Source organism: Vidua macroura, chromosome 2 (assembly GCF_024509145.1).
Source record: "Vidua macroura isolate BioBank_ID:100142 chromosome 2, ASM2450914v1, whole genome shotgun sequence".
Classification (NCBI taxonomy): domain Eukaryota; kingdom Metazoa; phylum Chordata; class Aves; order Passeriformes; family Viduidae; genus Vidua; species Vidua macroura.
In genome coordinates, this window is record NC_071572.1 from 28,243,030 (window position 1) to 28,270,900 (window position 27,871).

The 27,871-nt window shown below is 36.6% G+C and overlaps 1 protein-coding gene across 5 annotated transcripts in view; it reads right to left on the reverse strand.

Annotated features, from left to right (window-relative positions):
• NCK2 (NCK adaptor protein 2) overlaps window positions 1-27,871 on the reverse strand; it is an 84,257-nt gene that overhangs the window by 45,294 nt on the left and 11,092 nt on the right. For all 5 annotated transcript variants that reach the window (XM_053969783.1, XM_053969779.1, XM_053969782.1 and 2 more), the window contains exon 2: window positions 6,393-6,464. The gene's annotated coding sequence lies outside the window, so the exon portion shown is untranslated. The remainder of the gene's footprint in view (window positions 1-6,392; window positions 6,465-27,871) is intronic.

A 27,871-nucleotide genomic window follows, 5' to 3' on the forward strand; every position in this document is an offset into this window, starting at 1 on the left:
GTTGCAGTTCAGGTGCCAGCTGCTCTAAGACGGCTTACACAGACAATCTCAAAAGTTGTTCCACTGCTATTATCCCAACACAATTTTCCACTGCACCAGATCTGCTCCTCAAAAGGATAAGCTTTTGAAAATAAACTTTCACTATAGGAATATCTGTCTTTTTCCACAGAAACAGTTACCCAAAACCCAAAAATAAGCAATAGAAAAGTCTACATTTCTAAGAGTAAAATATACATTCAAGAGAGACCAACATTTCCTCATGATGCTGGACTCTCATCCTCCTTCATTCCTATTCTCACCTTCAGTGCTTGAACAAAATGGAGTACTTCCAAATGCATTTAAATCTCCTCCTATTATTTTTATCTTCTGTCAAATTTCTGCAAAGCTTGCTTTTCCTGATTAAAACCTCCCTGCAATAACTTGGTTCAAGATTAAACATTTGGTTTTGGCTGCTACATCACATCCCCTTTCTTTCAGAGATGTTATGTACTCTTGCACTGATGAGACATTCTACCCTCACACGCTCTCAGACACATTTTCTCCCTTACTCTCGCCAGATAACAATAAAATGCATAAACAAAAATGAAAGGGAAATAATAGCAGCCAAATAATTTCCAAACATGGACAGAGATTAACATCTGTACAAGAACAAAGATTAAATAAAGGAAAAAACAGGTTCAAAACCACAGGTCTGAAATGTGGACCTTTAACCACAGAGTTCTTTTTCCTTCTAGATTAATACAAATTTAAAAATGTACACTGCTACTGATTTTCAATTAAAATGACTACACCACTGCTCTCAAACACCAGTTCAGCTGGAAGCCATGCAAAATACTACGGTACTACAAGATGCTGTCAAGTACTAAGCATTACTTGTAGTCAATATCCAAAAGCAGCCCACCACAACCCTGTTAAAAGTAATGTTACAACAGAAGTAGACAATTTCTTCATTATCTAACTCAGACCTTACAAAATGGGACACCCCCATTTTGGCCACATAATAATGTGTGAGCAGTCACGTGGAAGAAGACTTACAGCTCACAGCTCAAGACTTCCCAAAGTTTCAGTAATTCACTGCAGTCAGAAAGTATGTTACAGCAGCCATGCATCCAAAGAGTGTCTGAAGTGCAACTCAGCAGCTGAGAATGCTAGCTTCCATCACCCCATTGACAATAAATTCAAATTCTATGGAGCACAGTTGTCAAAGCCTTGCTTATGAGGTAGATTCAAAACCAATTTTATAAACATAAATACACACATAAGTTTTGTAGTTCTAGTGCAAAGATTCAAGTAAACTCACAGATGTCAACACCCTTTCATTTTGAGATAAATGTTTCACATTACGATGCATCCAGATCTTCACCGTTATAAACCAGCCCTCTCTCCAGCAATAATGGAACAGACCTTTCCAGATCCCATGCAAATCTAAGGCTGGCAGAAAATACCATTCAGTAATCTTCAGGGAGAACTAAGCAAGGAAAATTAATACTCTGTTTAATCTTGAAAAACAAATTCAGAGATCAAATATAAAGAGCAATGTAACCCTCATTCAACAGCATTTTTGGGGCTGGTATGTGATAACCTGAGAACTAATGGTATGAGACAACTGAGCTTATCAGGGAATGTGCTAAAAGCTATGGATTTTGGTGCAAGATAGAGAATTCAAAATCAGCCTCTTGGGAAAATTTGGATCCCCCAACAACCTGCTGCTTCAGGGAAATAATCTCTGACATCACCTGCTGTAGCTCCTTGCATAAGGCAGATTTCTAGCTCAAAGATGAACATGTCTGATGGTATTGAATATTAAAAAAAAAAAAAAAAAATCAGGCTATTGGTATATTTTAAATATTAGTAGGAAAAAGTGAAACTACCAGTCACAAGGAAAAGGTGTGCTACAAAAATTCAAGGACCCAAACCAGTGAGGAAAAAAACAGTCTAAGTGGCAACAACAATACCTGGAAGGATTACACATAAAGCTGCTGAATCAAAAATCAGGAGAAGGATCATTTAAAAGTAAAGTGGAAGGATAAAAGAGAGGATGGAGCAGGTAGAAAATAAGCTACACCAAGGCTCTACTGCTGGGAACAACTAAGAGCAGCTGACACAAACAACAGCCTCCAAAATAAGGAGGGAGGAGAGCTGCAGGCGATCCCTGAAACAAAGGGTGCAAAAAGAAAGTACAAAGGAAAGTGGGGCCTCAATCCACAAGATGGCAAGGAACCGGTGATGTCTTAAAATAAGGCTCTCAAACTTAAAATCAGGGAAAGGAAAAAAAAGTGTAAAAGGTTTCCATCTGTACACATAGTATTCTGTGCTTTGCATTGCTACTGGCTTAAAAAATAAACAACAGGACAAGCTCATTTTCTCAGTTCTCTCTGCTTAGTACAATTGAAGTTTTGTTACTACAGTGCAAACAGTAATTGTAATCCAAGATTAATTAGCCAAATTATTAGAAACGGAATTCCACAAGAAATATACCACACTAACTTTTAAATATTCCTCCCTTCTGTGAAATTCACCAACTTCAACATCCAGATAACACACCAAACCATTTGGCTCAGAAAAATCGACAAGGTGGATGACAAGACAGACAAAGTCCACATTGGCTATCATATGCCAAAACTACTTACATCATGAAAGAAATGTGGTCATTGTTATATTTTTACTGAAATTAATTTTCCTGTATTGATGAAAGCTATACAGTGTTCTCTGATGAGGAATCCATATTGACTGCAGTTAAAGCACACTGTGAATGACATTTGTGGGCTGTAACAGGTACTGCTGATACCTACACATGTGAACAGGTACTGCTGATACCTACACATGAGTTGCACCTGAAACTATCAAAACTGGAAAAAATTAGACAACTGATTCTTAACTTTCATATTATTATTAATATTATATTATTAAAACATGCCTATAGTTCAAGCAAAGAGCTACAATTACTACAAAGAGAAACAGAAAAAATGCAGGAAAAAATCTAAAAAAGGAATACTAAAATAATGTAATTTAGGGAAGATAATTTTATTCGAGGTGCATACCTGTGGTAATGGAAGTGTAAGAGTGGGCTGAAAATGTTCTTCCCCACTGTCATGAATTATAGGTTATAAAGTATTATGCCACTCGCATAATATAACAGGCAGTAATCTATAAACTCATTTATTATACTAAATGTCTGTAAATATATTTCACTAACACTGAAGCTGCATTCAAAGTCTTACAATCACTTTGGGCACCTGAGATAATTGGTGTAATTACAGCAATATTTTTTAAGGGAAAGGAATCCAGACATCCACTCAGCACATACCTTTCATTCTCTTTGTAACTGTCAGAATTAAAGTTTCCCACAACTAACTCATATGAAACACTGAGAATAGGTATCATTTTCCTTGGGTTAAAAAATATCCAAAATCAACAATTAAAAACATGCTGAATAACAGAAAAATACCAAGAAATATTCTGATACAGTATCACAAACAGTTCCAACACGTTGAAATGTCTGTGGTGCTTTTTGCTCTTGAACAGAGGAGGAGGATCAGTTGGTCAGAAGCTGTGTGCAGATCCCCAGTCTCAAAATGTGAGGAGCTCATCTCTATCATGGTTGCTCTGGGAATCTTTACAGACAAGGATTTCTGTTCTATGCTGCGGTACTGCAGCCTTTGACAAACCAGCTAAGTATGAAGACATGAATAATTTTGCTCGTACCGGTTTGCTTCTGATCTCATCTAACAATCTCCCTCCCGTGTACAGAGGTAACCCTAAAGAACCAATCATTCCATACAAGTGTAGCAAGTATCAAAAAATCACAGAACATTTCCCAAAAGATTTAAATCTAAAATACGAAATGCTCAATGCACATATCAATACTGCCATAACTTTTCAAAATATTTTGTTGTGAAAATACAATATGAGCTCTTGTTTTTGATTCAATTACTGCAAGTGAATGAGGGACAAGTTGAAAAGTACAGAATACCACTACATAAAATATTATATTAGAGGAGAGGGAGAGGAAAGCAAACAACTGAAAAAAGTCAGCTTGCCCAGCTACATAAAAGAAGACATGCCAGACCTTGATAACCACAACAAAATCCTGTAACGATACATGTTTGCCTGTAGTTTGGTGAAGTTTAAGGACTTGAAGTGCAATTTCTGAAAATTTACTTTGTTGCCAATTTCATTTCTTTTTCAAAGGCCCAAAGGTTTACTATGTCCTGGTTCAACAAAGCATTACAAACGTAGGCTTTACTGAACTTACACCTACGCATTCATTTCCCTTTGGGAACAGCATTAGAATGCTGCAGGTTTTGCAGATTCACATATTTACCAAGCTGAACAGAATCTATCAGAAACAAGCACACAAAGGATGGAAAAAGGCACAAAATATTAATATGGTTAAATTTTGTTACTGAAATTGAGTGTGGTCCTATCATACACAGAAAATATCCTGAGTACTCATTCTTCAATAAAAAAGGAGGAAAAAAAAGATACACCCCCAAATGACATGTCCAGGTAGTGCTTCCTCAACTCCTTTCAGTGAGCTGTTATCTATTTACTGCCTCTTGACAAAACGCCTAAAACCTTCACCTGATATAAAGGTGGGCCTGCTTGGTTACCCTTTGGGCATGTTTGGTTACCCTTCACATTACTGGATTAGAGAGTAAAAGAAAAATTGCTTAATATGCCATATATCACAGCAACTAGCTCAAGAAATAAAAATTACTAAGTGCATAACCAAGACTTCAGACACATATTTTCTTTAAGTGAGCAGTGGACTATTTTAAAAATTTTTCATTAAGTATTTAACTTAAAACTATTATAAAAAAGGACAAGAAAGAGATTCCAAAGATAAAACTCTAATGCGTTTTATATTACATTTTTGAAATAAATACATAATGTAGCCCATAATCAATAAAATACTGGCTTAATTTTGAGAAGAAATCATTGCAGAAAAATAATTTTACAATGACTAAGTCAACAGCTTGATGAATCATTTGCTTTAGGATTGTGTATTTATTTTGTTTTCACATCTCTCTCAGGAATATTTTGATTTTGCTACTTATACATAATAGAAAAATTATTAAAGAAAACTAATACAAAAAGTTTCTCACTATCAGTCTTTAAACACCTAAGTGTTCAAGGTTACACTGATCTGTTAAGAAATGCCTGGGTTACAAATTTTTGTCAGTACATTTAAACACATATGTCAGATAATTTGAAAATATAGTGCAAAAGCCCACTATCTCAGTATTACTTCAGAACTTCTTTTTCCAGTTTAATGGAAAATCAATCATTTGCAAAAGCATATGGAGACATTATAGTTAAGACTGGATTTCATTTTTAATTCTAAGTGGTTCACCTTCATTTTATTGAATAAATAAATCTAATTTCAACATCTCATAACAATTAATTGAGTAAGCATTTAATAGAACTCACAGCAAATATCAAGGCACACAACAACTTAATTTATTGCTTTCCATTTGAGGTTCCAAAATGCCAATAATTGGACTTTCCTGAAGAAAGCAACATTATTTTTAAACAGAGAATTTGAGTAAGAAGTAAGAAATCCACATGGTAAAGCACTGAATAAAGCCAAAATTCCATGCTGTGCTACTACAATGCTGAATGCTTATTCAGCGTTCTGCCATTTTGCTTCTATTTTTTGGTAAAGCAGTAATGTTAATAAATTCCTCCTAAGCCACAGAGACCAACTTCAGCCAGTAGAAAGTGACAATAGGGTACACAAATCAAAGGAAAAAAGCTAGCCAAACTCTACCACAAAAAGATGTTCTACAGGAACATCAGCTTCATTCGATTATTTCAGGCCTTCAGAGTCAGCCTAGGAAGACCCTCTCTATACACTGAATGCAATTCTCTTATGCTCTCGCAGAAAACACAAAAACTTTCTTTACACCCAATACTTTCAATACTTTCAACATTTTCAAAGCTATTACTTAGTTTTTAGAATTGAACCAAAGAATAATACGAAGCCTGCCCCACCATGGTTTATGGATGACTGCTTCTCCTCCATACTTCCCACATCAACATGTTGTGCTTTCAGAGAGCACCTTCAGGGAAAAATGTCCCAAGTCAAAATAGCAGGTAGCAGGAGACAGCAGTCATAAAACAATGGAAGCAGTATCTAGTTCTCAATTAATAGTCTGGGCTTATCACTTTTTCTTGGATTTTTTTTTCTGAAAGTAAGAGCTAGATCTGATTTGCCCCAGATCACTGATAGAAAAAGACAGGCTACTTAATCATTCATACAGAAGTAAAAAAAAAAAATTAAAAATCACAACTACACTATTATTACATAAAAGCCAAAACCAAGCAATACATCCAGTTCACTCATTATCTTAAGTCACAAAAATAACAACTGAACTTGAACCACTCACCTTTGACACACTGTTAAAAGGATCCAGGCAGTGAAAGGCAGGACTCTCCAACAACGTTATATATACCACCACCTGAAACAACAAACATATATTTTAGTTCTAGCACTAAACTTAGAACACTTCCAAATAGGTAATTTAGCTTTCAGGCTGTCAAAACCTCCTATGAGATGCTGAAGAGCAGGCAGAATGGCTTGAATTTGATCCACCTGTTTAGCATAAACACACTCCCATCTTCATATTTAATTTCTCTCAATGAATACAAGGTGATTTTAACCCCAAACAATCCAAACCACATACAAATTAAGCCTTCATAATACAGAGAAAAATCAGTCAAGATATGGAATTAAAAATTCAGCCTAGTTTTAGAAAGACTGTATTTTACAAAGCACCATTATTTCCTGTTTCCTTCACTCTTATATTAGTCAGTTTAACTTGACTGTACTTTCTAAGAAAAAGAAAATGTCTCTACGTGTGGAAAAGAGCTTCAGCAACAAAAACATAGCCAGGAGTTTTGTGAGGCAGTGAAGTATTTCCATCCAGAAGGCCCTCACACACATACAGATGTGTAATTCAGCTGGATTACTACCACACGTGGCTTGAATCCTTTTGGGACAAGAGATGGGGGCCCAACAAGAGAGTTCTGATAGTAGTGGTGAAGCTTGTCAAAGGGTCATAGAACCACATTCAAGGAAATTCTGGCTGGATGTAAAGAAGGCATAAGGGTGGCTAAGCACAGCCACATACCCCCTGTGATGTGATTGGCCTTTCTGGGAGAGTCTCAAATTCTACTGAACATGGCCCCAGGTGCAACCTCAGCCTTGACAGAACGTGCATGCCTTGTCCAGAAGTCCCTCCTGGCCTACACTGTTAAGTATTTCTATCCACATAAGTAACTGATCAGAAGAGAAGTCAGAATATTTAAACATTTGCTTCTGTTTTTTAATGACCCTCCTAACTCCAAAGGATGTCTGACAAATTCAAGCAGTGTCAACCCATTAAGATCCAATTCAAAAAGAAGAAAAAAATCTCAGCAACTTCTTGTGCTGCAGCCTCTACCTCATAAGGACAATGTGCTAAAACTCCTACACAGCTCCAGGCCACTCATGCAAAAATGTTTATGTTCAAAATCTTTTCTGAACAGATTCCAAGCAGTTATGACTCTACAAAAGCCTCCTATGAAGAAATTTACTTCAAAGGAGCAAGTCAACCAGTGATCCCATGCACGATAATGAAGTGAGGGGAGAATAAAAAGTATTGACAAAGGTATTATAAATACCTTACACAAATGTTTCAAAGTGAGATTTACTCTCCCATCCATTAATAGATGGAGTAACAGAACCACTAAAGTCACAGTTTGACAAACATTTAAACCTAAACATATTGTTAGGGGGTAAAGAACACAAAAGTCCCTGACCCTCAGCTCCTGGAAGCTCACCCTTTGGACCCCAGCAACTGCAAGGAGAGACAAACTGTTGCCAGCCCCCCTGAAAAACACACAAGATTAAAAAAAAAGAAAAAAAAAAAGAATAATGGAGGATGGCAAATAATGAGAAAATGTTATTCCAACAGAAGAGCCCCCTGATCCAGTTCACCACCTGAATGAAGATTTGCCTGTGACAGCAGAAAGCAGATGGGACTGGAGGGTGATAAATCCCTTCTCCTCTTCCAGGTGGTGGCTGGAATAGGTGCTGCCCCACCTGGGTTTTCAGTGTTCTGCAGACTCAGACTACAGGCAACAACATTTTGCTGTATCAATTTTTCTAACCAATTACAGACCTTAACTGTGTTCCCACTGAAAACTGCTCTATTGAAATTGTAGGACAGATACAAATAAGTGGGAGAGATGATTTAATAAATGAAGCAACATTAGAACCCTGAGGCAGAGCAGATCTATTTTCCTGCTGGCTGAATGTTTTGTAGTACATGTTTTTCTTCTGTCAATAATACAAGGACATTTTTAATATTAAGAGGTAAAAAAAAGAAAATAAAATTCTCCTCATTTTTTTGGTACAAGATCTTCTGAATAGTACTATGTTTCCTTGTCCTACCTCACAAATCATCTACTACTCATTACCATCTATCACTGAAGCGCTGTACCAAGCCTCTGATTTTCTTAGGGTATTTTTGTTTTCCTTAAAAAAAACACAATACCTCCCTCAATTATTGCTTCCACCTTCACAAATGCACACTTCCAAATAGAACATGTGTTTGAAAGTGAGCTGGAAAACAGCACTATTCATCATCAATACCTGAAAAACTAGCCTTATATTTATTAGTCAAATAGAGAATAAATACAGTTGGGAAAAAAAAAAGAGTTCAAATTTCATCTAAACACATAAGAAAAGAATGAGTCATATGTTTATCTCAACATAACAATGCTAACTTCCTTCTAGAGCAAGAATGGTTTGATTTTGTCAGCTCAATTAACACACATTGAAAGTAGTTTGGAATGTTAATGGTGATAGTGCAAATAGTCAAAGGAAGAAGATGCACAAAAAGCCATGACTCTTAACAACACTTAGATTGAAATAAAATTCTGTTAACCTAACAGACACACAAGCACAAGATGCAGACTGGTCTCTGTCCTCCTTGGGTTCAATCCTGTTGCATTGTGACCCCATTTTCTATTTTTCTCATGATAAAAATCTTCACTCGGCTTTGGAAGAGCCAGAGGAAGTTTTCTGCTACGAGTCACACCAACAGTCACTTCCCCGGAGGAGTAGCCAATTTCCATCACACACCCCCACAGTCCAAAGCTTTGCCCAAAACACTGATTTGCTAAGTGACACAAACTCAGGATGGAAACCTCAAATATTTCAATTATATTTAAAATGTTCCTTGAAATGGTCCTTTAGAATGAGTTCCTTGAAATAATCCTCAGTTACAGAAATTCAGGATCTTTCTTCTCAAGGGTCAAAAAATTTTAACATCAGTTAGGGTTTGGGACTATCTGCCCCCAGGACGAGCTTGCACCACACATGGAGCTTTCTGGTTCTCCTGCTATGTCCTACTAGCCAGGACTAGAAAGAAATATTTGATAGCACAGACATTCTGGGGAATGAACTGTTAAATTTTGAGAGCACAAAATTATTTTCAATCACCTTCAAAAGCCTTGCAGCACACAGGACTTAGTGTTCACCCAAAAGACAAACTGGAGCAACATTGGAAAACTTGGGAAATCAAGTCAACAAATTTTTTTGGAAGTCAGCAAAGCAAATGGAGGCACAGAGGTGAGCAGTCTTCTCCCATGGTATCCCCAGTGCCCATCACTTCTGTACCATTTAGCACGATGTCCATTTGCCATACCTCACTCAATGCATCTATGACTGGAGTAATGTCAGCCCTGCCGCATGCAAGATGCCACGGCTCCTTACCATTCATGAGTCTCTTCATATCCTACACTTCCCTTGAGGCCCAGAGCAGAGGAACAGAAGACTATGACAAAGAATAGGAAGGGCAGAATATAGGAATTGGATGAACATGGGATTACAAACACACAACGCAAAAAGACAAATTTATCTAGTCTTCAACAGTAACTTTAGTCACTCATTTGCTTTCTAAATCAAGGCTTTCAAATACAAGGATTATAAAAGTTCCATAGTAAAAAGCCTCTGACAATAGTCAGAAATAAATTTTGAACTTGATGCTTGCAAACAAGCACCAGAAGGTAAATATCAATAACATCTAATATAAGAAGATTATTATAAAGGTTACTACCTCACAGAATAAATTAGTGGTCTTATAATGATTACATTACAAGTAACATCCACAGTTATTAACCACCTCTTCTCTCACTAATAGCTCTAATGTGCCCCATTTTCTTTATCTCCATGGCTAAAATCCAGATTCAGCCTTACAGCAACAATTTCTATGACAATTCCCTTAGGCTCGCTTCCCAATACCCAACCACCTCCTATTTAAATTCTGACATGAAATAGCTAAAATAATCTCTTTGATACTTAATATGCTAATACACAAGAATGATCTGACCATAAACCTGTACTGCACAGAGTGGGAATTTTAACTTCAATTGACATATTACTGGTGACCTTCTGGAGAACAAATGAAAAGCATCACATTAATACAAATTCTCCTGTGGAGAAGATCAAGTTGGCAATCTGCCAGTTCATTACACCATCTAGCTTCTCTCCAACATTAAATATTGCCTTCCTTTGTAATTGACTGAAATACACTGCAGCAATTGCAGGTAACCACTTTGAGCTATTAAAGTATTCCATTAAGACTTCTCCATTAGGCAGATATTTCAAAAGAAGTTCCATTAGAATAGGCTATGTTCAAAATATTTTAACTATGCAGACAATTGGGCAAGCACAATCCCATTCCATGGAGCAGCAGACAGATCAGCCTAAGCACTCAAAAGCCCAATGCCTGAATTTGTTTAAAGGGAAAAGAAACCTGCTAATTTTTTTAATACTCTAGCATATGCTTCACGTACTAAACCTCCTAGTCCAACAATACACTTTCAGTCAGTATGAAACACAGGGAGAAAAGAAAAAGGAAAAGTGGATTTACATCATATGTAAGGTTTCAAAAAGGCAGCAAATTAAAACGCTGCATTACAACGTGTAGAACATTTTAAAAACAAACAAAAGAGTTAAAATCCTTTCATACTATATAGTCTACACAACTAAGCTTTTCTTCTCTTAAGATTGTGGTTACCTAACAGCGAGGAAGCAAGTGAAATGAGGCACAAGAATAGGTTCACTGCCTTGCATGCAGAAAAGACTATGAGATACTTGAAACACTGGGAAAGATTTGAGCTTGTATGCCAGATATAAAAATGGGACTAGCCCTTGAAGCAAAGACAAATTTATGTGTTTAAATGGCCATTTTTAAGCAGTCAAGGTTTGGAGCCATCACCAGAGGTTGCACAGGTTACCCTAAGAAATTCATGTCTCTACTGAACAGCATACAGGCAGGAGGTTGTGCATGTTCTCTCTGCTCCTGTCTGGATGCAAGAGCTGTTGTGCACCTCCGGCCATGCTGTCTGTATTGAAGAGCAAGCAGTTAGACACGTATCATTGGTCCTTCAAACAACTCTTTCTTCTTTAAATAAGCATATCCCATGGGGGAGGGGGAATAGGAAGAGAAATGCAGTTACAGAAAACATGCATGGCTCACACTTGAATCGCACACAATTAAAGAATCTATGCTGACCTGTATTCTCATTTAACTCCTGCAGTAAAATGCATATTCTCTGGAGTACACACAATATGTTTCCAAAAAACAAGAATATTTCTTACATATATTTGCACAACCACATGATCTACTCATGACACACAAATAGTTGGTAGTTTAAATAATATCAATACTTAAAATAAATATTGTCTTTCAAAACCTAACTGCCATTGCAAGATTCCTATTTATTGTATGTATATCCTCCAATCACTTGCATAACCACCATCTTTTTAAACAGGAAAGGAACGAGGAGGGTTACATCTGTTAGTGGATGTATCTGCTGAGATTTTTACAACATATATTGTAGGAATTAACATTATTTTAAGAGAAATCATATGCTTTTTACATTCTCTAGCTTTCCCCCAAAAGTCTGAGCTATTAAAAAGAAAAAAAAAAAATCAAGATACTGATAGCAAATTACTACCTAAACTCATTGTAATACGCAATTTTTAAAATTCCTGGATTAAGCAGGATTTTCTATCTTGATACCTGCTGATAATGATCTAATTCATATTTGATTATGCCAAGCTGCAAACTTCCGTGGCAGCCCTTGCATGAAAAAAAGGAAAAAAAAAAAGCATAAGGCACAGTTGAAAAATCATGAATGGGTGGCCAGAAAGCTTCCCCTGACAGGAAGGCTATATTGCATGTCTTTGAGAAGACATGCAATATTGCAGTCTCAAAACCAAACAACCCCCATTGACCATAAACCCACACATCTGTTGTTCAGACCAAAAATTAAGCACCAAAGTAACCAAAGTAACTGCAAGCTGTGACCAGTCTCTCTGCAAGCTGAAGGAAGCTCACAATAAAGGTGCTGTGCCACCATCATAGCTCCAGGTTTTTTTCATCATTCCTATCCAAGAACTATCAGCAAAAACTGAAGTATTCAAATTCCATTTTATATCAATAAATATTTTTTCTTCTTTATCTGCAGGAAGAAAACAGAGCTTGCAACCTTTCTTATTTTCTTTCTTTAAGGGTTTACAAGCTGGCTCTGTAAGGATATGGATAAATACCCCTAAAGCCCACATAGAAGAAGCAACAAAGGTCTTGACTCATGCTTAGGACAGCCCTAACCACTTCAAGAACCCTTACAAATGTACATGGAAAGACCTGCATTGCCAATTATAACTGCTAATAGATAAGCAGAAACTGAACTGTATGTACCAAGACTGTTCTTAAACTTTGTCTCACAATGTCTCTAGGGAAAGGAAAGGATTTGACTTCAGCCCCAGGCAATACTTCACTAAGTGAGCTTCTCAGGCCGCGGTTAGAGCATAAGAATTATTTTGGTTTCCTTAATAGGATGCTCTATTATTCAAATTACAGATACCATTTTTAGAAACGTCTTAGCATCTATCATTAGTAAGAATTTCATAAACTAATTCTTTAAACATAAACAGTTTAATAACTGGTTCCATTTAAGCTTCAGCCTTTTTCTTATCAATAATTTAATGCTTTGTTTCTAAAAACAGTATGACAACAGTCTTTTCCATTAAATATAAAATCAGCTCAGAATTTTTGAGGATGACCCCAGTGGTTAGCAACTTACCAACCCCAAACAGCTCCTTCACAAATCTGTTTTTCCTATTGCATCCTTATGCAAAACATTTTAAAGGCAAAGACTTATACAACCCACTGAATTATACCAGTTCTTCCAAACCTCTCTAAAAGAGTCAGAGCTTTTAACTCAATACTTGTTTCAGGATTTCAGGACTGTGGAAGATGACTACAAACAGCATGTTAATATACTCTTTAGAGTAATCTAGTAATCTGCACATGTAGATTACTGAAAATTAACACCTCCACTGGAAAAAGATTCACAGATGCCTTTTAGAGAACTGAAAACCACATATTCCAGTGAATTAGCTACCACAGAAGAATGTAACATTAATTCAGTATCAGAGAAACACTAGGCAGACACAACTGGTTACCACTCATGGCTAAGATGACTAACACTTAAAATAAGCAACTAGATCTCACAGTTAAACGGTTTAAGATTATTTGCTTTGGGGTGAGATGTAACAGAAAATGGACTGTACCAGGGGCCACAGAGAGTCAAATAAGGCAGACTTAGCCTTCTGGCAATTCAAAGTTAAAGGCTGAAATCCTTATTAGAGTTTCTATTCTGGTATATTATTCATTCTTTCTTAGTCTGAAGAAAATCTTCCCTACGTGTACATTCAACACAGCACTGTCTGAATTTAAAAGAATACTGTCACTACTGTCTTGCTGCAAAAATATATGGCAATGGTGATTTTTAAGAGGGATAGGTCAAGATCAGTGTTTGTCTTTGAAGCCACCAGGCAGATATAGAGAAGTAGAGGAAATACACAGAGCAGATTGTGATTGATGTATTAAAGGAAAACAGTGTCAGAAACTTCTTGATAACTCAAATTGCAAAGTTGCAAGTGGTTAATTTACGCTGACAGAACAAGGCATGGTTTGGGCACTCCCCAGCAAAAGCTGCCATCACCAACAGCCATGGTTCCCCACACCTGAGCCTGTTTGCTGAGGGTATCTGGGTTTTATCCTTCCTCCAGATGCTCAACCACCAAGAATAAGGATGCTCTAGGCATTACTGTCCAAGCAGAGTATCTGACACTGAAGACCTTGCAAGCTCTGCTCTATTCTGTTACGGCAAACTGCAACTGAAGTACTGTCAGCATGAATGAGCCTTGACTTGGACAGGACAGCAGAAGGAAGTCCAGGCCTCCTGGCCCTCAGGTGAAGAAATCTATGATGACTTCAGCTGAGGGAGCAAGTTGAAAAAACCTCTCTAAACCATCACCATCAAGAAGAGGAGAGATCTACTGTTTACTGAAACTTAGTATTTCATTTACAATGCCAAAAAGCACAGGGCTGAAGAACTCACATAATCAGACACCAAACTAAAATGAATGCAATGGTAAAATTGAAGCAGGGGAGACCACTCAACACAAAATCCCTTACTGACTCCAGAATAGGTTCAAATAATATCTGGTTTTAGTACTCAGTAATGCTCTGATGAAAATTATCTTCTTTGGGAGGAGTAAGATATTTTTGTCATAATCTATTTGTATATCAAAGGCTGTGAAAAACTGGTATTTCAGATATAAAGTTTTTCTGAGTCTCCTCTGATGATGTAACTGATGAAAAACAACAAGGTTCAAATTGCAATAACCTGCATAAGGTTCAAGTACAAAACTACCAAACTAGAGGTTCACATCTAAGAGCCAAAGGAAACTGGAAGACAAACACATGGAATTTTGAAGTGGTTTTGCCACTTATACAGCTTGGTAGGTGGTATAGTGACCATCCTCTTTGAACATGGCAGAATAGCAGTCCCCAAAATCTCCACTTGCACTGCGCAGCACAAAGATCCTCAGATCCATGTTGCCTTTTGGAAATAACTTTGCCAAGTTGCTAGGACCTCCACTTCCTAAGAACACAGTCGCTCAAAAAAACTGGTTTTTCTTCCAAGCTCACCATCAGAAAAGCAGCTGAAGCAGTTTTTGTCTGAATCACACAGAAACTTTGCTTTAGGTTGGTAACAAGAGAAGTGTTAATGCAGCTTTGGTTCCATCACAGCACACAACAGCTCTAGCCGCAGGCTGTGCTGTTACTGGTGTTTGGAAGATAACTAGGTATTCCAGAATCTCATCATACCCAAATAAAATTTGGCAACAGCCTACCTTCTGAGGTTTTTAGCACGGATTTTTTTCCCTTTCATGTCTCGTACACATTTGATGGTGTCTTATTCTACTCATTTTAATCACAGCAGTTCAGTGGCAGACTACAAATGAAAATGCAATAGAAACATTGCAGGCCCTGTAACAATAGTCAAAACAAAGATTTCCTATGGCAGCTGTCAAATTAATGACATCTCCAAAGCTATCTAAATACAGTATCTGGGCAGAAATCCAATTATGTCAATTCTGTCTGAATACCCCAAAAGAGAGTCCTACTGGGGTTAGAAGTGGAAATAATTTTAAGCGCAGATTATCTACATAAGCAGCTCCACTCTTGAAACCAGAACAAGGGAACAAAAACCTAAAGGCATGACATTTGTCTGGATGCAAGGGAGAGGGGAAAAGGAACTGATAGACATCTGGCAAAAGGTCAAAGCCAATTACCTTGTCCAAATTTGCCCCCCAGATAATGGCTTCCAGGTCCACTTCTCTGAAAAAAGACATATTGACTCAAGTAATTACAAAGATTTCTGCTTACCTGTCCATCCTCAATTACCATTTTGGTTTTGCCAAAACTTTTTTCCCAACAAAACATTAACAGTAGTAGTATAACATGCCAACTACCCAGAAGCACAAAATAAATTTACCTGAAGTCAACATAAAAGAAAATAATATTGTCCCTCATTTTGACAAATGGTATTAATTGAAAAATGCTATTTTAATTTAAGAATATGACTTCCTCCTGCTTTACTTAAACCATTTTAACTGCTGATTTCCCTTTTTCTTTGGAAGTATGTGTTACTGCCTAATTATGTGGCAAGTTCTATTTACTAACCCTGCAAGAGAATTCTGTTTATTTGTCGTTTTAAAACAGATAAGGATCAAGAAGAAAGGGAAATAGTATTTTAATTCAACTGAGAAATAATAAGGAATTTTTTTCTTTCTTTGCAGGCATATTAAAATGTAAGTTTACCTGTTTTTTAAATGAAACTATTCAAGAGACTACTATGAAACTAAGGAAAAAACTGCGTGTGCCAAATAACTGGAGCAACGTATGTTGGTTAGTAAATGCATTCTACCTAGAAAGCCTTATCTCTATTATGAATAGATGAATAAACCTTTAAATACAAGTATGATGATCAAAAGTAGGAGATTGGTTTAGACAAAATTTTTAAACCTGATCTGTCCAGAACATTTTCAGTGGTAAGGATATAACTCACTATATATATATTGCAAGTGATTCTGGTATCAAGACAGCACAAAATTCAGGAGGGAGTAAAGCATTCATTATTAATATGGTTATATTTAGGACTGCATATACCAAGCCTGTGTTTCTTACACCAAGACTCACACAATTAGAGGTGGGTATTTTTTGTTTCCATTTGGTTTTTTTTCTGAATACAGTCATTAGCAATACTCAGAAAAGTCTGAAAACAAGAAACTATCTTGGTCAAAATCTGGTACATTCTAGAGTATAGAGCTAATTCAAAAAGAAATTCAAAGAAACACCTAATACACAAATGCAGGGTTGCACTCCAGAACTCAAGATAGCCTTAATTCAGAAGCCGTGCCAACGAAGAGCAGCTATATTTTCTTAGGGCACTTGGTCTCAAAATCCTTTTTCAGAGGTATTCACAGACATCTCTTTGTAAGGCAGCAATTTTGGATATTACAAGCTTGAACCAAATTCAACTCAGTAACCCATATGTTTTCTACTGTTAAAGCATAACAGAAAATCAGAAAAGTAATTTTAACTCAACTTCTAAACTAATAATAACTTTATTATATTTACATACAATATATAGTTAATATATTGAAAATATATAGTTAATATATATATGAAAATACACAGTTAATTGAAAATATCTCCCAACTGAATCATGCAGTCAGCCTGTCAGAAGCATTTTGACAAAGCCTCAAACGAAATTCTTCAGCTACAACTTTCCTCAACTTTCTTCTTTTTTTTTAAGGATACATTCAATCAATCTATTGGTTTCCAGTTTTGTATGAGATTTAATTTTTGCATTTGCTCTCTACAACAGACTGAGAGCAGTACCATGAATTCTCCTTCATGTCACACAGGCACAGCAAATCCAATCAAATCCAATTACTACTCCATTAGGTCTCATTTAAATCCCATACGGTACGACAATAAACTGAATGAAATGAGAATCAGCACATTTTTCAACCATCTTTATAGTATGACAGAGATGGCAATCACAGCTTAATAAAATTTCATTTACAAGAAAGAAAATTCAGAGCTACCTTCTCTGCCAAGCATTTCAGAAAGACTTGGGAAATGCCTCTTCTTCCCACCATCCCTTGAAGAAGCAAGTTGCTATTTCATAGTTCTCAAACAACTGTTCCTTCTGCTTGTGGTAGAGAAATTTGTCCTGTGCCAATGCTCAAAATGTATGTAAACCATAACAACAACCACCAGGTGAATTCAACGTTTACTCCAATGGTGTCCCAGTTTTCATTTTCTTGTTTGCTAGGTGCTGTTTTATTTTGTCTGTCTGCTGTTTTTTAAAGATTTCTTGGGTAAGGAACCTTTTGACACAGGGTTACTTCATGTTGGAAAACAGGAAAGGAAGATCAAAGCAAAACCTCACCAACCTCAAGGGTACTGAAAAAATGATGAAATTTTTAAAAATAAGCTCTTATCCTATCTGGATTTTAAAAACTATCATTGCTAAATATTTCAAAGTAAATTTAGGCAACTTTCAGAAGCTCTGAATGCTTCACCACTTCAGTGCAGTTTATTTACAGACACATAATAATCATGTGTCTCTCTCTTCATACAGTATTTTCCAAGCTCATTCAACTACCTAAACCCAAACATTTATAGATGTCCAGGTCTGTCCTTTCTTTTGGGAACAAAAAAACCCAAAAGAAAACAAATAAAAAATCCCTCATTTGTAGTAGGCAGTCACCACAGTCAAAGCTCCCTCTAAAGAGTACACAAGAGCCTTGTTGAATAGCTCTTTCTCAATAGCTAACCTGACTAAATCATCTTCCTCATGCAGGCTAGAAATCAAAATGTCATGCTGCCATTTAAACACATGATCTGTTGCTAAAAAAAAAAAAAGCCAAGAAAACATATGCTGTCCACTTTCAAACACACATGCCAAATGCTTTGTTTCTAGTACAGAAAGGCTCAAAGAACAGATTTCTAAATATTTCAGTCATTTTATTATAAACAATTCTAGCTACAGTTTTATTAAATTTTGTCCTTTACATGCCTACTGACAACCTGAGAAACAGATAAATTGCAGACTTAGAGAAAGAGGACACTGGTGGGGGAAGGGAGGGTAATTAAGTAATTTCAAGGTTGGTACTCCAATTCCACAATTAAAATGGGAAGATCTGGGCCAGAGCCTTCTCGGTGCAGGGGAGATTAAAAGACAATAAACATGAGGTTGGGCTTTTTTTTTTCCTTTCTGTGACAAAAGGAAAAAAAAAGGCGGAGGTATTTTTCCATGCGTATTACTCAATCACATGGGCTTTTTTGGTGTATTTCCATGGAGTTTTCTGCATACACTTTAAAATGCCTTTAATCGACCTGCAGGAACAGAAGCTTCACTAAGAGAAATATGAAGACACTGGCTTCATGATCCAAACATCTTTTTCCTAAAAAGAATATAATCTCTGAGATTTTAGAACGAATAAAGATCTGAAAACTCTAAATTGTACTTGTATACTTAAATAATTTGGAAAATTCTGGTTACCTTTAAAGGAGTCAGAACAATTTCCTCTCCTTTCTGCATGATTTTAATTATACTGGTTTTCTTTGCAATTTACCATTCCTCTCAGTAGACTATGATGGCAAATATGGATCCTATAACAAGAACAGATCCTTTAGGGAAACTACATATCTCAAACTGCAAAGAGCACAAGCATCCCACATGCTTCAGAACACAAAGTCTATGACATGAACCCTAAGAGGAACAGTCTTAAAAACTCATTGTTAATTTCTAAAGCATACACACAATTTTTCTCCAAAAAATCAGCTACAGCAACCTTTCATTTAAATCAGCAATATCACATTTGCCATAAGTGCTTTCTTCTTGACAAATATAAAGTAACAGTTCCCAGTAAAAATTAAGTCTTTTCAAAACTAGAACCTACCTACAGACTGTGAACATACCAAGTGCTCAAATTACAGTTACTGAATGAAGCACTAGGTACCTTAAGAAAGCAGTACAATAAGCCTGATGTTCTTAGCACATTTGACATATGGTGGCAAACAAAACAAAACACCAAAAAAAAAAACAAAACAAAAAAAAAACCAAAACAAAAAAAAACAAAAACAAAAACAAAAAAAAAACCAAAACAAAACAAAACAAAAAAAATCAGCCCAGGAACAGACATGCTGTGTGAAAAGGACTCAAAATTTTGGTGATGCTCCAGGAACTAGAAAGAAACCTACCATGACAATACAACATCAAGGATAAAAAAGCATGATGCATCATCTAGTACTGGTTCTGACACAATAAATGGGATATACCATTCATTCATTCCTTTGCAAAAAAAAATTATTCTCACCTTGTATTTTACCATCTTGTAGTAAGTTTACATGTGCAAACTTTATCAGAATTCTTATATCTCCTGCTGATGACAGGCATTAATGAGCTCAAGAAGAGTCAATCAATATTCAACATTTCAAAAAATATTTGAAACAAAGCACCTCAGGGCAATTTATTTTTATTAAAGATGTATTACTATCTTCCTTTGTGAGACACAAAGGAAACAGAAGACAGAAAAAAGAGCAACCATACAGAGGACATACCAATCAAAACTTCTAGCATGGGTTTCTACGCCTATGTAACAAATTTTTCAAGTAGATACTGCCACAATTACAAACTGTAAGGATAAATGTTACACACTTTACTTAGCTTGTGTTTCAGAAGCCAGTTTTAGCTTTGCCACCTAAAAAAGTTAGTTGGCTTCACCACAGAAACATGACTCCTCTTTTCTGCACAATACAACCTGAAGGGAGCTTCAAAATGAGCACTTTGAGTCTGAGAACTAAACTCAAAACAGTCACATGACTAAAATGCCTCCCTTTTCAATAAAGCTTGAAGGAAGAATCAGCTCAAAGGAGGATGTACCATTTCTTTGTCCAGCCTTTCAATGTTCCCACGGGCAGAAAAACTTCTTTCCTATCAGTGCTCTCCCTGGAGGAGAGAGGCAGGAGGACTTCATGGACCTGCTACTTGAAGACAACTTACCCTGGTGAGCAGAAGAGCAGGTAATCCTGACTTAAGCACCAGGTTTGGAAAGTTATTGGCACATGTTAACCACTCAAATTTTAATGCCAAATTAAAGAATAAGCCATTAGACTAATACACACACATCCACAAACTTAGAATGGCATCTTGTGTACCTATACAAAAGTTTTACCAAAAACTGGAATGAGATCATGAGGTCCTCAAAAATCAGAATCACAAGATTTCTGTGATTCTCAGCAGGGCAGGATTTCCCCCTCCCATCTCAAATGACTGACTCAGGCTAATTACCGCCAAATGTTATGAAACAATTCCTCACTAAAAAAAAAACAGCTTAAAACAAAACTAAACAAGCCAACCACACACATCTATCATTTCAAAGAAAATGTGCAGAATTGATGGCCTAAGGGCAGCAAGAATTCTGCTTCAGGTCTACAGAGCTTCTCCAAACAGTACCAACACATAAACGAGATTACAAATCTACCAGTGCTACATTTTGATTGCTAACACATGCTATCATATCTTCCTTAGTGCCATTACCTGCAATATCTACCAAGCAATAAAGCTTGGATGGGCACGCAATCACAATTTTATTTCAGAATTGCTCTTTGCTGGTGTTTTTAAAACAAGAACATGGATAGCAAATATAGTATTTTAGTAAGTGGCTGGTAAAGATAACTCGCATGAGAAGGTCAAGCAGTAAAAAAGAAGATGAAGAAACAAAACAAGAACAGCCAAAATGTTAGAGGAACACTGAAAGAGATGCAGAAAGGTTTTAAGCAATTAGCAATTCCCTTCAAAGACAGGGAAGGAAACATACATACCGAAGACCTACACAGAGCTTAGTTTTAACTTCACCTGATGAGAAACAACCCCCAATTATTACAGTATTCAGAACAATCTGATAGAAAATAAGGGCTGGCTGTTAACAGCCTTGGAACAAACACTAGTTTTGATACACTGAAATTTCAGAGACAATCCATTCAAGAACATTTATACACAAAAAAAGGAAACACATGTCACCTGCAATGACCATTACACCAGAAGATCTCGGGTTTTAGCTAGGGTTTTGTATTTGACAGCTTAAACTAATCCTGAAAGATAAAACAAAATGCTATCAAATTCAAGTCAGTCTTTCAGAAAGGGAAGAACTGAGGAGATGTTTGTTGCTAACTCTGATCCAAGTCAGAGACACATGATGAAAAGTTCAGCATACAGGGATTCTTCAAATGGCTGACTACATTTGGTGATTTTTTTCCGAAGATATTAATATAATCTTTTTTTAAAGATACGAATATACACAGAATTTCTAGAAAAGTTGGAAGAAGAGTTTTGAAACAAATGTATGAAGAAAGAAGACTACCTAACAAATACACATGTTAAACTATTCCAAAACCAGTTTCTATATGGATGGTAACTTGAGAAGTGTATTGTCATTCTGATACAGAACTTTATATTTCAAAATTGTTTGTGCATAAAGCAGGTAAAGTTAAAAACTCTAAAACGTCCTTTATTTTATTCCTACCAAAACACACAGAAATTGCATTTCAAAAATTCCAAATTCTTGATTTTAAATAAAAAATTTTCACTGATTATATACTTGGTGCTACATATGCTTTCACAGAATTTCAAAAGCAAAAACAATGATTTATTACTATTGTGGGGATCTCTGTACTCCAGAAGTCTTCAAGTGCAATACAGATATGAATTAAGATTTTGTACTTAAAAAAAAGTTTGCTTAAATTATTAAAAAACAATCCATCATGTCAGAAAGAGGAAGATAATTTGAAAACATATCACACACCAGGGGAAAAAAAAAAAAGAAAAAACAAAACAAAAAAACATTCAGAAAGAAAGAAGGGATATAGTTTTCTCCTCCTTGAAAACTCCATGAATTTTCAAATAGTTGCCCACTGTCACCCAAGAGGACATTAGAGGACATCACCAAGAGGACATGCTCCCAGCATTAGGAACCCCCTACTCTGTGTCTGTTCAGGCTTCTGACTGTGACCTCCTACCAGGGAGGGCTGTCCCAAGGGCTGGAGGAGGACTGCACACACACAGATCCCAAGGGCAGCTCCTGGCCCTCCTGCTGCCACTGGCAAGAGCCACTGCTTCCTGCTTCTCAACTCATCAGAACAGCCAACCTCAGCAAGCTGATTCATTAAATAACACAGACCTAACAATCAGTATTTTTAGGAAGAAGGAAAACGTTTTTCCACCATGTGTGAGAACATCAGAAACGTTGGTAATTATAAACACCTGTAAAACTGCTGCTTTACATCCCTGCAAGATCATTCCTCTGCCATCACCTTTTTGAAACAACTGGAACACACAACATACTCTTCCATTCAATGTCAGAAACAGCAATTAACTGGCACACAGCAAGTTAAATTGAATCATGGAGATGACCTAACATGGAGGAAACACAGAATTTTATGAAAAGCCTTAGGGTTTCACACAAATCAAAGAGCATAAGGCTGTGTGTTGGATGTGGTCATGAACAATTACTGTATCAAGGTACATTTTTTAAAAGAAAAATTTGGAGGAAAGGATTTAGTAGCAAATGATATTATTTCCCCTGTGAACATTCGCTGATTGTTAGAGCAAGAAAGAATTAATTTTACCAAATTCTACCAGCTAAGCAACTATCGTGGCAAAATATTAATCACTCAAATTAGCTATCTCACAAGTACATTTCTTCCCCCTTTCTATATTAAAAAAAACTTCAAAATTAATTGTCTTTGATTCTGAAGAAAATTCACAGAACTGTGTAAGCTGATCACACAACTGATCATAAGGAACTACCGTAATAGCTTGCCCTCTGCAAAGAAGGGATGCTTTTTATAACCAAAACTTGACACGACTTCCCCAAACATCTTTTCTGCATTTTAAAAAGTTTATGCAGTCTCCAGAATGAAAAGTAACCCTGGTACAAATACCTTTAGTAATGCTTCCTCAGCTTTTACTAACCAACAAAACCTTAAGACATCTACTCAAAGTATAATCAATATTAAAAAAACCTTTTAAGGAAGCAGACCATATGCAGAAATAACAGTTCAACAATACTTAAGAATTAAGCTCAGGCATTAAAGCCTGAAAAAGAGGGTTAGGCACAAAAAAAGGTTGGAAACGAAGAATTGAAAATGGTAACAGTTGCCAGTAGCAAAGAAATGCTCAGTATTCCTTACCATCTCCCAGAATAGCACAGCAGCACATAAACTGACAGCCCTGCTGAAATTAGTGCATATTTTGAAACATAAATTACATTACACCTTGCTGCATTAGGACGGTGGCTCAGAAATAAGTACACAATCCCTCCAGCAGAATTTACTTCAAAGCCTTCCCATTCCTCTGCCTACAGAGCTCAGCAATAGATAAAATTGAGAATGTGGTTTTCATTCATTTCTTCCAGGCACTCTAAAATTCACACATGCACCTCAGAGTGGCTTGAAATCTGGTATGCCATATGGCAGTACACTTGTCATTTCCAGAAATATGTTGAATATGGGTTCCAGAGATATAAAGCCAGAATTAAAAAAAAAAAAATTAAACAAAACCAAAACTCCTGAAGCCAACAAATTCTGCTCAAACACCATCAGCTTTATACTATGCATAACTGGAGAGCCTGGGCTTTGATCAGGCTTCAAAGAATCTCTTCATTTGCCCCAGAAAATAAATCTGATGCCTTAGCTTATGGAGGCTTATTTCCCTACTGTTTTGCAACTCTGTAAAGTTATTTACACTTGCCTTAAGTGAGACTGAAGTAGAAATGATACATCAACATCAGTAGTAGATTTATACAAATACATTGCACTTGGAGCACATAGTAAATGATTTACAAGCTGCAGAACAGTAGAGAAGCAGGATCAAGGGTTTTATGGCTATTCCAGTGTGAAACAACTGAAGAAGAAATAATTGCTTCTCATTCCTACATAAAATGTTTAATGGTGCACATGATGAAGTAACATTCAAAAAAAAACGCAAAAACCTCCCAAACAAAATCCCAAAGAATTAGGAAACAGATTTTAAAAAAACCTGACAAAAGAAAGAAGGCTCTCCTGCTGGCTGAAATAATCACACGGTCTCCAAGCTCAGCAAATTAGACTAAGGTTTCCAAAAAAATTGGCAGAGCTGAACTAAACAACTTGCTGTTGCCAAAATGAGCGAATCCTGTGCTGTAGGTAGAAATCAACTAATTCATCCTTCTGCTATAATTTCTACTTTCCAGGGGTGTCTAATTTCCACTATTTGCAATTTCTGATTAAATTATCTTTCTCTTCTGAGAAAGAAAATTCAGACTAGAAAGCCGAAAGCAAGTAACACTACATGACCACAACAACTTTCCTCCTCGCTTTTTTCTTCCAAGGATGTAATCACAGATACTGAGAAACAGAGAATCATTCCCCTTTTTGCAGGCACATACAGTTCCTCTCTTTAAGCCTCATATTGCATCTTGAAACTAAGTTATCCCAACACACATCTTTTTACCCCTAAGATGAAAATTAGCAGCGAGTAGTAACTGTTGACAAGATGCGCTTTAGGGGTGATACTAAGTTTTCAAACACACACAGAAATCAAGAAAATAATCTAACTCCAGAGGGGTGGACCCTATAATCTGTAACAAACTTGCCATGTGCATATTCCACAGAAATACCTGTTTTGGAGACAGCGTATGTGTGCTATTTATCCAAGTATGCAGAGGTGACTTGGAAACAAATAGCAAGGAAACACAGGTGATTCTATTATCAGAGTCCAATCCAGACCTACCACAACATTTCTATGAATAAAGAAGAAAATCAGGAGCATTTCAACCATAGCTGGGAAGAGTATATTTGCAAGCGCCTAAAACAATTCATGGCAGCATCGACTGGGATATGTAACATAGCACAGACACTCTTCCACTACGCTCATCCATCAAGTTCATCTCAGACCAGGATCCATTCAGCTGGTGCAGCTGAGGAGGCTTTCAGCCATGCAGAGACAAGACTACCACATACCTGCCATTCACATCTCCTAACGATGAGTGTATCTGCTCATTGCTGCTAGAGGCAGTGTGCTTTGAGAAAGCCAGGGCTTTTTCCCCAGGCATAACAAGCACAGAGCTGCCAGTCACTGGTGTTGCCATCTAGGGAAGCTATACCTAGAAAAGCAAGAAAAATGCATGGGCTGAGCTGAAAAGACAATGTAGAAACTAAAGCAAGCAGAAGAGTCCTCTGTAATACAAGAGGTGAAGAAAATCCCCACGTCTACTAAGATTTAGGCTGAAGAGCAGATCTCTCCCCAACACATTCCACAGCCAATAATTGGGTTTTTCAGGTACACTGAGCTTGTGGGTGGGATGAAAAGTGGTTTTCACATGCTACAGCGAAATTTTACTGTGCCCAGCAGACAAATAAAGTATGCTAAATTTCCTGAACATTTTAATATTTTCTGCCAAGCATAGTAAAACCAAACAAAACCCTAGAAAATCTGCACTTTATAGAACTTTCCATATATTTTGCAGATGGCATTGAAACCATCTGCTGATGCTGCCAGAACAATTCAAGAACCACCAAAATCTGTGTTTGACAGGTCCAGACCTACTGTAAAGAAAGGAAAATCCTAATGACTTCAGCACGATACACAGAGGTGCTCCTTGATAATACAAATCACATTTCTTGTTTAATCATTCTTCCAATAAAAGTGGTGTGAAATTCAACTTCTATGGTACTTTTAATTGTAGTTGTAGGAAATAAAAAAAGCTGTCAGCTACTGAAGCCTCACACACACCACCATCCTCCCACAGCTATTACTACACTGACAGAAGAACTAGAGAAACCATTCTCACACTGGCACATATAAAAAATGCCAAAGAGCCAGAACCAATTCTCAACTGTGCATACACTTCTTTTAATCATCATTTTCTTCTTCCTACATGTGCTTTTCTTTACAAAGTTCCAAATCCAAACCTCAGAAAAGTTAACTAAACACATTCGTAAGTGGCTTGAGTATCATAACTCAGTTGATTAAATATTTGGAAGAGTTCACCTGGTGGCTTTGAAGTGCAGCAGAGGACCAATTCAGGGCTCTGCAAGTGGCAATATACTTATTGAGGATCCACCAGGAAAGTGGTAACAATCCTTTAGATAAAGCAAAGCCAAAAGAATCAAGATGGGAAATGAAGCTATAAACAGTAAGAATGAAGAAGTTTACTTCCTGTATGCAAAGTTAGCAAACTATTACAACATCAAGGTACATGCCAGTCTTTTCCTTTCTTACTTACAGATTTAGCCTTCAAGGCATCCAGTGCACTTTTTCAAGCTCTTGCTACCTATTGTAATTCTATACTTAAAGATCTTCCTGCATTCCAAGACAATTATTATTTTGCTTTGATGCTTTTTTCCTTGGATGTTTTCCAGATGAAGTTCTAAATTGAAGTTCAGCAGAAAAACGATCAGAGCACTACATTTCAATAACAGAAGCATTGAAAGTGTGGCCTTCAATGTATTAAAGTCATTGCTGGAAGCTACATATGAAAATATATTACCCACCTCAGAAAACCCTCCATTGTTATAATTTGGTCATTTCACACACGAGTGATCAATCTCAGCTGAGCACATTCTGTAAGTCCATACATAATGATAAAAAATTAGACATACTGGAGAAAAATTTAAGTCTTCCCTTTGTGAACAAGTATATTCACCTAGTGATTTCATATAAAAATCACATTTCTACTGCTTCTTGGTATGAAGCTAAACAAGGTGAAGATATACAAATTATTGGTTTACAAGGGTCAATGACTCAGCAATCTGCATTATGTCCACTTTGCAGCAAAAGCTGATAAGCACAAAACAATTACTTCAAAAAACAATCTTGGAAGTATGCCCACATGAAACTTTTTAAAATGTACATATACATTTTAGGCTACTAACTGTGAATCATATATCCTTTGTCTAACCCTTCCTGAACTCAAGATTTCTATTATCCAACTCTCTTCCCTTTACCTGCCCTTAAAATTTATGAATTTCAGATCATAGTTGAATATAAAGTCCTCAGAATCAGCAACTGTCAGTAAGTATATTACAGCATATCTACAAGCTGAAAACCCCAGGCTACATTTAATGTCAGTACAGAACAACATAGACTTTTTAGAACAACAATGTTCTGAAGAAATATTACAAAAAATATTATCATATTTCCAGCTACTGGAAAACATGAAAAACTGAAATAATATTGCTTCCATCATTCCCCCAAAACCCTATGACACTGGGATCCAGTGCTGAACCTCATCACACAATTCCCTTTATAGCAGCTCTCCCACACTACAAAGAGTGGACAAGCAGAAGGTGGAGGATGTATAGTGAAGGAAAGCCCAGTGTCATTTTTATACAATTCA